This window comes from Chinchilla lanigera, unplaced genomic scaffold (genome assembly GCF_000276665.1).
Source record: "Chinchilla lanigera isolate Chin_1 unplaced genomic scaffold, ChiLan1.0 scaffold00044, whole genome shotgun sequence".
Classification (NCBI taxonomy): Eukaryota; Metazoa; Chordata; class Mammalia; order Rodentia; family Chinchillidae; genus Chinchilla; species Chinchilla lanigera.
In genome coordinates, this window is record NW_004955445.1 from 2,541,947 (window position 1) to 2,554,547 (window position 12,601).

The window sequence follows — 12,601 nt, forward strand, 5'->3', positions numbered from 1 at the left end:
GAAAAACAGATGCTCAATGAAGTATTGGCTAAACAAAGCAAGAACCTCATTCCTATCTCGCAGATAAAGGAACAGGTTTAGAGAGGTCGCTTGGTCAGGATCACAGAGCTGGAAAAGAATGATCTGGTTCTTCAGAGACTGCGCTCGGGGAACTGATTGCAAAACCTAAGGGTTGCAAAGGTAAATGCGTACGAGGCCAATCAGGTCATGGGGATGCAGACACAAAGTGGCCAGGGCAGAGCAGCAGGCAGGTGGAGACGGGTGACACTCTGTCTAAAGGGCCGCGGTTCCTCGGCTCCAGCCTCCTGTGGCCTTGTGTGACTGTGGGACCAGCACGTCTGCACCTCCTGGCTTTCACAGAGCCGTTGGGAGCCCAGGCGTCCATGGGCAGTTTTCCCACTCTTAACTGTGGGCAAATAGTTCACATTTCCCCCTAAACTCTACCCTGGGCAAGCAAAGCATGTCATCACTTTGTGGCCTTTGGCTTGGAAACTATGAAATACCTGGAAAGTTCTGTCCGTTTAATCCTTCTTTCTCATTCACCTAGCTGGTCCAGCTGCTCAGAAATCCCTGAGCGGCCAGATGTACTGAAAGGGATGCATGAAATTAGAATATGAAAGAGTATCGAGCCATTGGCTCTAGAACACCCTCCCGCTCTAATCTCTGACATACAGAGGCATCGGAACCGGTGACATTCTCCTCACGGAAAACACATTTTCTTTTTTAATCATAAGCATTCCCCTGAGAAACTAGATTGGATCCCCTGAAGGCATGGGGATCCCTAAACACGGCTTGAAATAGATTGAACTGGGATTTTGCCCTTGCAAACCCAGAAACTGTGACTGTCTGCCAAGGGCTACACGGGTGCCCATGATACTCCAACCCCAGTCTGTCCCTCCCCAGCCCAAGGTCAAAGAAGCCAGCTCCCCGCAGATACCAATGTCACAGGTGAGAGTGGGGGGCTGGCTGTCCAGGGCCCCCCTTGAGGGTTTTAAGACTGCAGCACAAGTGCTGCATAAGCATGCCTGCCCAAATACTCCTAATTACAGAGAAAACACCTATTACCTGAGAGTCTGGATGACTTGTCTGGAGCAAGCTAAAAAATGTCCTATGTCCTAACTTAAAAAAGCTATGAAGAAGTTTGTCATTCTACTACATGATATGGTGACGCCTGTCTTAAAAGGGTTTCTGGCCAGCTCAGAAAGCCGTGTCATATTCAAGGCGTGATTCCATTGATCCCGGCACACACTACCTGCCCTACATATGATTACCAACTCTTGCCCTAGATATGAAGCAGGCTCAAAAGCCTCCCGATTTCCAGGCTGAGAAGCAATGCCAGAAGCGCCCTTCAGGCTTGTTCTCCAGGGCAATTCCGCTCAGGCTCACACTCGCATACTGTCCCTAGCATCCACTACCCCGCGGTTCACGGGTACATCTTTCTGTGGAGGTGGCCTGGGGACAATTTTATTTGAAAGTCTTATCCTGTCATCGTCAGTCCAGGCATATACCTGAGATGGTCTCGGAGTGGAGGGCTGACGAGGACAATCTTCATATCATCATGCGCGGTCACAAGCTAGTGTCCCAGGGATGGTAGCAGCCCTCTTGGCTACTATGTGGGCCACCCTCTAACCTAGCTCTGCCCGCATCAGCCTGTGTACCCCAGCCGGAGACAGAGAATATACACTTCTTTCTCCTCCCCTTCAACCTGACCTGCAAACCTGAAAGCCCATCCAATGGCATGGTCAGGCGCCAGCTCTACACGCCAATACTATCTCCTCAACCAGAGCACCTACTAGTGGAAGCCTGGAGATGTAAGTGATCTGGCCACAGTGAGTCCACAGGGAGACCCAGGTTCGGGGACCAGCGGTGAACCTGCTGGGCAATGCGTGAGGCAGACAGAATCGGGGTCAACACTGCAGGTCCACAGGACACCGGGAAGCCCTCACAGCCCATTGCTAGGGGCACAAGATCTGGACCTCAAAGACACCTGCCTGCAGGGAAAGCCAAGGAGCTTCTACTGTAACTGTCCCCCAGAAGTGCTCAGCACCTCAAGGGCTCAGCACTTTCCCACCCACAGAAAACACTGGCCTGGTTCATCGCTTCTTCATTTACTCGCTAAAGCTGGTGAGCGTTTATGGAGCTTTTACTGCGTGCTCAGCGCTGCTACAAAACTAGGGGCTTGGTGGAGAACAGGGCCATATCTCTGCTCTTGGGAAGAATATTTTGTAGAATTAGACTAGCACTGCGCTACAATGAATAACGTAATAACACTCGCGCAGACTCACCGAGCACTGAGATCGGTTTGAAATTCTGTCATTTTAGTCCTCATCCTAACTTTTTTTTCCTATCATCTGCATTTTGTAGATGATGGTTCAGATAAGTCAAGTAAGGGCCTGAGACTCAGATGATAAGTGGCAAAGTCAGGCAACGGAGCTCAGAAGGTCTGAGTCCAAACCCTACCACCCATTACTGCTACTACTGGAGTGATGGTACTGAGAGCTTTGACTTCACGTAACAGGCACTGTGTTAACCTCCTCGCATATATCCAAGCATGCGCTGAGCACCCACAGCTAGCCAGGCACTGTTAGACAAGAAACGGTCACAGACAGTGGGGAATTTGCCCAAGTCCCCAGAGCTGGGCAGAGACAAAAACCCCAGTTTTTACAACTCATGCTCTCTGCTGCTTCCATATGTGCTCCAGTGCCTCCCCAGGATATAATTTTGGTTATCTGGAATGTTTAAACAGACCCAATGAATATTTAAACAAATCATCCATATTAAATTTTGGGTTGTTGCCCCTCAATTATTGCATCTCAGCCCGGAAACTGATATTTTCTTATTTGCTTGCCCGGAGGGCTGCTAAAATGAAGATCAACACAGCTCAGAGAGCAAATATCAATTTTCACTTTTGGAAAACAACCTGACATTGCCTGCAGGAGAAGGCGGTGCCTTTTGCTCTGAACTGGAAAGAGGAAGAGAAAGGGAAAACACTTTATAAGTGACGACACAGGCTTCTTCAACAAAGCGTCTCTTCTTCCCTCCCGGCCTTGGAGCCCGGCAGCCGGGCAGGCCACATTCCTCCCTGGGTTCTTCTCCTGAGCAGGTTGCTCAACCCAGGGTAAAGGTGGCTGGAGTCCCTGGAGGGGGTATATTTTCATTTGTGCTGTGGCTTGTGTCTAGATGTCCCCTCAAAGCCTCACGCAGGCATAGATGGGGCTTTTTTAGAGGTGGCTGCATCTAGACTGTGATTGATTCATGGTGCACTGCTAGGCTCAAGGGCACTAGGATTAAGGGTGTGAGCCCTCTACCTGCTGTAAGTAGCCTGGATAAGATATAAGAGGTAGAAAGAGCTGTGGCTGTCCCTTGTTGCTTTGCTGCCTTCTGCCCATCATGAAAGTTTTCTCCTCTTTGATGCCTCTCTGCCATGCCTCCTTGCCTTGGAGCCAGCCAGTGATGGACTGAAACTTCTACAAATTGTCAGCTAAATAAACCTTTCTTCCTTTAACTTTGGGTGTCAGGTATTTTATATCAGCAAGGAGAAAAGCAGCTAAGACAATCTCCCACTTCCTTTCCCTGCCTAGTGCAAGTCATCACCTGCGGCCCCACCCTCTGACACCAAACGACTATATTCCTTGGCCACCAAGTAAGGCCCATGGGTCACCAGCTTGGGTAGACCACTGGATTTAGACTCAGGTGATACAGTTGACCATGGTGGAACATTCTGCTGGCCTAGGGACACTCCAGGATGACAGACAGAGGCAACTCCTTCCTGCAGGGCTGCCCTCCCTACCGCACCTTCCCCCCCTTTTCTGACCAGCTCCTGCACATCCTCCAGATCTCAGCAGCTCTTTCCCCAGATTCTCTGATAGCTAGGTCTTTCCTACTATTCAGGGCTCTGCTTATTGTCACCTCCTCCGAGATCCCTCCCTGATTGCCACAGTAGCTCCTCCAGTCCCACTCCACCACCTCACCCTGCCTCCTTGTCCTGTCAGCACTCCTCTTGGGGTGCAGTTCTCTAGACTCTTTCTGGTCTGCTTCCCCCCTCCAAGTGGGGATGGGACAAGACCCTCACAAGGGGTCCTGGTCCTGACAAGGGTTCATACGCTCTGCTCCCCTCTCATCTGTACATCAAGAAGATGGGCGACTCCAGCTCGCTGGGAAAATCCAGGGAGTGTGAAATCAAAGGGAGTAAGTCCCCCCTTTTCCCAGACAACTGGAAATAGCCCTAATATCCAAGCTCAACCCCAGCACGACCTGGAAAGCTGGAGGGCAGGCTGCTTCAAGCCCCTACCCCCAAAACTTGTGTCAGTGAAACTTCTCAAGTCCCAGATCAGAAGGAGGCCATGGACAGCAGTTACTACAGCGCTCTGGGAGGAAAGCCCACACAGCTTGCAAAGGGCCTGCCCTGGGTGAGTCACCTCACGTCTCTGCCTCAGTTTCCTGCTTTCCGATGCAGGGCCATTGGGAGGGGTGCAGGCGATACTAACATAGGGCAGGCTACTTAGCACCCTATGTGGACAATTATTAAAGTTTTGGCCTCTACCCTTGAGCCAATGGGGATGAGGCACTCCCCTGGTCCAAGGCATTGGTCAGGCATGGTCCAATCAGCATCAAGCTTGGGTTTTTATGTTTCTCCCTTTGGCTTGCAGTTCTGAGGCCTCCCGTGAGAAGGCCTGAGTCTAGTTTGTTTAGAGCTATTTGAGTACAGTTTGCTGCTGGGATTGGGATCTGGGCTTCTATTTCTGATGATTTTCCTCCTTTCTCCTCCCCACTCCCCTTCCTCTGCCCCTCCTCTTCCATCCCTTTATTTTCTTAGAAAAGAGAATTCATGTTTTGCCAAGGAGAAAACAAAACACCGTCTGTCCTCCTCAGTAGCAGTTGGGGTTTCCGAGTCTGGGAGGAGGGGTGTGGGCTGGGAATGTGGCATAAACCTGGCCACGGATGCAAGCTGGGCGGGGAGGGACACAGGTGGAGGGCACAGGCCCAGAGCTCTGCCCAGGAAGAAGGGTGACCCCAGTCCCTCCGAGCCTGAGGACCCCTCCTACCTCTGAGAGCTGCACCCAGCAACAGTGCCACAGCCCAAGTCCATCTTTGCAGAAGCGCCACCTGTCTCAGCCAATGTGGGTGCTTCCTCCCTGCCTTCCACGGTTATTGGCTCAGGTAACTCAGACCTGAGCCAATCAGCATGAGGCATTCCCCAGGTTGCAGGCATTGGTCAGGCGCGGTCCAATCAGCATCAAGCTTGCGGGTTTTTCCGAGATTGAAGAACCTCTTTGTCTTTCTCCTTTGCCCTCTGCGGTACGTGTGTAATGAGAATAAAGAAACAGAATCCAGACCTGACTCCATCTGTTCCTAAAGCCTAGACACACCGCACTGCCCATTACCACCAACCGCACTGGTCACTCAAATGTCTTGGGACCCAGACCAAAAAATACACCCGCAACTGTAACAGTGATTGTATGAGCTCGGCAGGATAGTGACGCGTGTGTTCCTAGTTCTACAGCGGTGACGGTTCGGAAACCAAAACAGTTGAAAACAATTAGAAGCTTTTACAATGTTCCTTAAAGATGCACAGAGGAGGAATATTCCCAGAACAGTGAGCACAATGCTCTAACATCTTCTATCTCTGAATGTCTCATTGTTCTCTCCTAGGATTTTCCTTGGGAAAGAGGAGCCTTCCCAAGTTGCAAAACTGAGAAAGCTCTGTGAGCAGTTGAAGCCCCTTCATGAAAAATCCGGAAAGGAGAGAGAGAGAGGGAGAGACAGACAGACAGAGAGGGAGGGAGGAAGAGAGAGAGAGAGAGAGAGAGATTTAAGCCCCGGAAGCAGACAGGCCTGAAGGTCTACCTCCTGGACATTTATCATAACTCTGACCAGTAAACTACCATTTTGTTTAACCAGTTTGAGTTGGGTTTCAGATGCGAATCAAGAGAAGAGAAGAGAGCTGTGGCGAGCACTTGCCTACTGCACGCGAGGCCCAGCACTGAAGAAGGAGGAGGAGGAGGATGTAGTGCATAGCATTGGGGTTTCCGTAGCCACTTACCATATAAAATAGGTCATGTCCCTAACACACAGAAATAGTAAATATTTGGGACAAGGGAAATGGTAATGGCCATGATTTGATCATTGCACTTGTATACACGAATCACATGACTGCACTGTACCCCATAAATATATATAAAATGGGTGTCCGTTCAAAATTTTTTAAAGGCTATGAATTTCATCTGTTTATATGTTGCTCTTTGTGGTCACTTATAAAATGTAATTCGACCATATTTTTAAAGACAGAAACTCTTTCTCTACTTTGAAACAGCTGGCTCCGAGCTCTTTCCTGGAAATGTGAGGGTTGATGTGCTCAGAAACAGGTCTGGTTCCCCCAAGCGCCGAGCCCTGCGGCCTCTCTGGCCTCAGTTTCTCCATCCGCAGCAGAAGACGGGATCCCAAAGGAAGCTGGGTGCAACCGGAGGCTCAGGAAAACTCCGGGATCAAAACTAATTAAAGCGTGGAGCAAGCCGCAGATGAAAGGACCTTGTAGAACTCCTTAACAATTCTAATAAAGAATTTCCCCTTCAATTACAGGGTAATTTTCTTCTCACGCATTTGCAGTTTCCTGGGCCACTTTCCATGCGGCTGGACCAGTCTTTCTGGAATCCCTGCATTTTTTTTTCTAAGAGACAGGGAAGGCAGTGGAGATGAAAAGAAAGGAAGACAGCGGGTCCATTTTAGAAATGGCTAATTCACGGGATTTGAGAGCGGCAGCTAATGAGCTTCCTGCAGGGTCTCCTCCTCCGTCATTTCTATGTTGCTTCCTCCCCTCCCTTTCTTCTTACACAACACCACACACACACACACACATGCACACACATGCGTGCACGCTGGCCACTTCTGGACAACACCCCCAGCTTTCCCACCTCGGGGCCTTCATCTCTGTCTCCTCTGTCCCTGCAGTGTCCCCCACTACACACACACACACACACACACACACACACACACATGTGCACAGCAGATGACAGCTGGCCAGCCCTTCTCCCTGCCCCGCCAGCCCCAAACCCACTGAGCTTCCCGTCCCTCCACCCTGCAGCCCGAGCTTCTCCGCATTGAATTCCTGAAGCACTTTCCCTGTGTCTTCCTTCCATTCCATCCGGGCCATGAGTGCTGAGGGGGGCAGCTTGGCACAGGGCTCCAGGGTCTGGCACAGGGCAGATGGCTGAAGGTAAAGCTGTATAAGTGGGTGAAGCGTGCAGTACAAGGGCCAGTACTTCTCTCAAATCGCTGAAGGGTCAGTACTTGGGCTACACTGGCTGAGCGGCGCGTCAAGCCATTAACATAGGTTCTCATGGACCCACTGTCAGTGCGGCCGGGTTGAGGGGAGAGCTGCTCTTAGCTCAGAGACTGTGAGGTCTGCCGGCCAGATCTGACCTATGGGATCCAGTTTGCTGATCCTCGCCAGGTCTTCTGTGGGTTTAGGGGTGTGGCAGAGCCTGCTCTTGCTCCTTTATTGTCCTCTTCTGCAGGAACAAAACCACCAATTTCAGATGAGCATTTTTCTCCTGGAATAAGGACTCCATTCCCAGACTCCACTGCATGTGACCATGTGACCACGTTTGTCCAATGAGATGCAAATCAAAACTTCCTTATAAGGCAGTAACCACTTGATATTTCTCCACGTTTTGTTCTTTGTCCTTTTCTCCTTCCTAGTGCCTGGAATGTGCATGCAATGGCTGGAGCTCCAGAAGTTATCTTGGTCCATGACATCCTTGGAAATGGAAGGCTTATGTAGCACGACCAAAACATAGAACTGGTGACTCTATGGAGTGCCACCCACACCAGGCCTGGCCTGCTGACTTTGTTTTCTTCAATAGAGATCTTTGATTGCATCATGAAAATATCACAAATTGGTCCTACACTCCAGAAGTTTGTTTCTGTGGCTGGATAACTCTTGGGTCTTATTCATTGGGCTGATGCACTGTTCCCTTTTCAGAAACGTAGATACCATCCAAAAATTTTCCGATATCCTTGTTTTTGATGGTTGTGGTTTGCTGAATCAAAGCAGCTGAATGTGAAGCAAGCTCAGTGTCATTTCCTTCAAGGATTAGCTCATCTTTCTGGGCTTGAGATACTGAGCAAGGAACTCCTGCCCTCATACAAACCTGGCCGATGTGTTTTTCACCCTAGAAATTCCGCATTTTGACAAGGGAGCCATTTTCCTGAATAACAGCACTGCTGGAGAAGTGAGCATCTGCAGACTTCGGCTCGTAACGGAAGCCCAGCACTACGCCCTCCGTCCTGTTCTGTCCATGCCTACAGATCGTGCGAACAGTAGCCTGTTCCCTTCTTTTTCCCCACTGTTTGTTTACTCCAGCCTCTTCTTTTTTCTTTCCAAGAAGACTGAGCTCTACCTTGGTGTGGTTGATGTCCCTCCGCAGGGACCCTTCACAGTAACTGCATCCCTTTGGAGCGATGTCCACATTTTCTGGAACACTGACAATCTGACTGCTGAGTATTGTCTTCGTTCTCACAGGAGATTCTGCCAAGAGCTCTGCTGACCGAACTTAGGACCTTGCGCTTGCCAGGCAGGCCCGTAGCCGCTGAGCTATACCCCCGGCCCTCTGCTAACTTTTAAAGCATTGAAAGAAGTAAAAGGTTTCTCTTGTTCAAGTCTCTGTGACTCAAGGGCTTTTCACTGTCACCCTGACATGAGATGGGGGAGGGGAGAAGGGTAGCGAAGCAAGCGAGAAACTCCTCCTGTCTCTCAGGGTTTGGTGAAAAGGAGACAGACAGCTCTAACTCTGTCATTGCACTGTCCACCAATGCTCTGACGAGGACCAGTTCAGCTCTCGAGGTCGCAGAGCCTCCACAGAGGGGATCTTTCTCCGGGGTTTGAAAGCCAGGCAAGAAGTTCCCAAAGCAAAAAATGACTTAATGCAAATATCACAAACCAAGGTTCTCGCAGGCCAGACACAGATTGTGAATCTGCTTGGCGGGGGACGGGGGAGATATGGGCAATCTCCAACTTGTGATTTTGCAAAGTGACTGTCTGTGAACCCTCGCTTCCACTCACGCTGGACAGGACTACATCCTCACACTGCTCAGGAAGGGGGTGTGTGTGCACATGTGTACACACGCCCCTGTGGGTGTCAGAATCCTGCACACCTGATCGTTCAGTTTGCATCTCCTGAGCAGATACTCTTACACACTCACCATGGCTTTCATGTCATTTACTGTCACATGGCCCAGGTACGTGACATAACAATAGCATATTATCATGTTAATACCAAGGCCACAGTACCTATGCCATCATCAGCTGCTGCAACCCAGGCCTGTCCCCAGCCTGGCTATCCCAGTAACGTCCTCAGCTTCCACCCAGCCATCTCTGCTCTTCAGGACTCATCAAGGACGGCTCCTCTGTCATTTCCGCTCTTGTCTTCTTTGACACTGACATTTTTTTAGGAGTCCAGGTCAGGTTTTTTGAAGACATTCTCTCACGGTGGATTTGTGCTTTGTAGTATGTGAATGAATGACCACAGCTTGTAAGAGCCTCTAAGAGCCCAGTGTTTACTGAGCGTGCCGCCTTCCACTGCTGGCCTCTGGATCTGCAGAGCAAAGGTCCCCAGAGCAGAGGGGGGCTTTCCCTGCTGTCCCCCTTCCCACCTTCTCTCTCCCTGGCCCTGTGTTGTGGAGGGGTGCTTGCGAGTCCTGCTGGAAGGGAACCAACAAGAGCTGGGAACACAGGTCCCTGACCCTGGAGGTGATGCCCACAGCTCCAAGCAGCTGAGATGGAGCTGGCGAAGGTGAGGCTGGCGCCAGGTGTGGCGACAGAATCTGCCAGGCCAGGGCAAAGAGAAAATGCAGGGTCCCTTGTCAAGAACCACTAAGTGTTTCCAGAGTTCTAGGAGAACCTAAAGCCCCCTGAGAGCGCAGTCCACAGCCCCTGGATCTTCACTGTCACCAGTTTGGGGTTCAGAGAGCTCCAAGCTCAGGAGGTGGGGCAGGCTTCCTGCCCTGCAGGCTGACAAGGAAGCACCATCTTCGTAGAGCCAAGCAGACAGGACTGCGTGGCTGCACAGCCAGGGAGCCTGAGAGGCCAGCAAACAGGGCCACTGCTGGGTGAGTCACAGGGGTCCAGAGCAGGGGGTGGCCCGGGCCCCATCTGCAGCCTAGCACCTTCCCTGGGGAGCATCCTGACTGCCTGAGCCTCACAGCACTCAGATATGCCCTGGAGATGAGGCACAGGGGCTGGGGACAGGAGGACAGCAGGTTCACACTGCTACAGCTGGGCTGAGCATGGAGCAGTGTCCTTTCACAAGACTTTCCAGCATCTCAGCACCTGCACTGTTTTCTTTGTATTGCTCTTTTAGCAACTTACCTTCAGGGCATTATTTTAAACCGAAATTCTCCCTCCCTGCCACTATTTTTACCACTATTTTTTGGTGACTGTTAACAACATGAACACAGAAACCCCAGGTCAAAGGCAACAAAAGTAAACAACAAGGGAGGCACTGGCAAATGTAGGGGAGATGTTTCCGCAAGCTGGTCCCTACCTTCCCGGATGTAACCAGACGATTTGAAAAGATTTGCAAACAGAAATCTCAGCCTTTCTCCTTCTCTCCATCCCTCCTTTCCTCCCCTCCCCACCCGCTCTGCTGCAGACCAGGCGCACACAATGACATTCAGTGCTCTGCTTCCAGGCCTCCAGAAAGACTCCATGGTGCATGATGCACATTGGGAAATGCAGATGGAAGTCAGTGGTTCTCAAAGCGTGGTCCCCGATTCCCCTGCAAAGTTGTGGGAGATGAGGCTGTCAGGCTCCACCCCGGGCCTTTGACTGGACCTGCACCCAATGCTCTCGTGAGTCCCACAGGTGGCTCTGATCCCAGCTACTGGAGTCCGAAACCTCTGCTGCGCATCCCAAGGGTCAGCAGTGACCTAGCAGGGGCCACTCAGAGCCAGCCTGCCCTGACCAGGAGGGAAGACGCTTTGTGCCTCAGGTTGTCCATTTACCAACTAGAAGGACGATAAAGCACCTGAAACAGAGGACCTCAGCGAGGCCCAAATGAGGGTCATGTGGCCGGGCTGAGCAGTGGCCCAGCAGCGCGGCACCACTTTGCATGACTAATAGCTGCCGTCACTAGTGATCTGGGTAACAGAGCCAGCCCAGCTCACCGGAGAAGGAGGGGAGTCCCTCCTCCACAAAGCTCTGCACCTCTCCGCCTACTGACAGCAAGTGCACCCTCCTGAGATCTGTAGAAAACTCAGGTAAAATCAGTTATTGCAGAAAAGCAACAAAATACAATTGTATGTGTGGCTGTGCATATAAAATTAAATCTGTGCATCGGCCTGTGTTCGCGCCTCTGGTGACCTTGCAACCTCCTTTCTGCCCTCTGCGCTGTCTGATGTGGTGTGGTCTTCAGTCTCTGCTTTCATTACAACAGGCAAGCATTCAGTTATAACTCAGCTGTTTCAATGGGGCTCGAGGTATTCTGTCCCCGTGGGGACACCTGACAATGCCTGCAGATACTTTTCCTTGCCCCCGACTTGGGGAAGGGAAGGTGTCACCACCAGCATGTCGTGGATGGACCCCGGGACACCCCTCAGGCTGGGACAGGGAGCAGCGGCAGTGCCAGCTGGGTCCTGGCTGACAAACCCGAGCTCTCACCTGTTTCCGTTTCGATGTGCCCCTGTGCGTGCGCTCCCTCCCCAGGAATGCGCAGGCCTGCTCTCACTGTCCTATCACAAGGGAGGAAACTGAGGCACAGAGCGTTACGTGCTTTATCCCAGCTCTGCCTGGCTCGTAGCCCTGGCCCTCAGGAAGTGTCCCCTAAGAGGGCCCCGGGCAGCCACGGGTCCAGTGCAGCCTCATCTCCTTGGCTGTAGAAGCCCTGTAGACCCAGTCCTGGACATGTCCCTCTGGTGTCACCCTCCTTGCTTGTAAAAAAGAAGCCTGTGACGCAAGCGTGGGGGGTCACGCATGAACCCCACTCTGTCCCCTTCACAAACACATCCCCAGCTCATCCCCCCACCTTCACAGGTCACGCTGGTCTTGTTCTGACCTCCCGACTGCCCTAAGCACTCCTGCCTCTGTCCTTTTTCCATTCATGTAGTTTTTTTTTTTTTTTTTTTTTTCTTTTATTCCTCGGCTCTTCAAAAACAGTGCCAGACTCCTGGTGTCAAAAATTAAACACAGCAAAGATCTCCCAAGAAATCCAGTGCTAGCCCCCAACCCTCGCCCGCATGCCCAGCGCCACGTGGCACACCACAGCACCCCCAGCCGCCGCCTCGCAACCCAGCCGTGGAGCTTAGTCCTCGGGACACACAGGTTGGCGTTCTTCCGAACACCCCACCCGCCACCTAGCCCCCTACAAGGAGGGAGCGAGAGCAGCCGCCCCCAAGGACCAGCGGACCCCAGTGACGTGGGCTAAGTCCACCTTGGGATTTTTCAGAATAATAAACGGAGGGGAAACAGGATGAGACTCCAGTGTCTCTGGGCTCAATGTGGAAATAATCATTCCTAAGGAAAACAACAAATTAAAAATTTTAAGGAGCTTCCTGCTGCATGATTTAATATCTGGTTGGGCTGGAATTACTTCAAAAGGCATAAAAT

General features: G+C 51.4%; 1 pseudogene; it reads right to left on the reverse strand.

The window, feature by feature from the left end:
- Window positions 1-7,946: 7,946 nt before the first annotated feature.
- The window catches only part of LOC102022436, a 7,175-nt pseudogene continuing 2,520 nt past the window's right edge, over window positions 7,947-12,601 (reverse strand).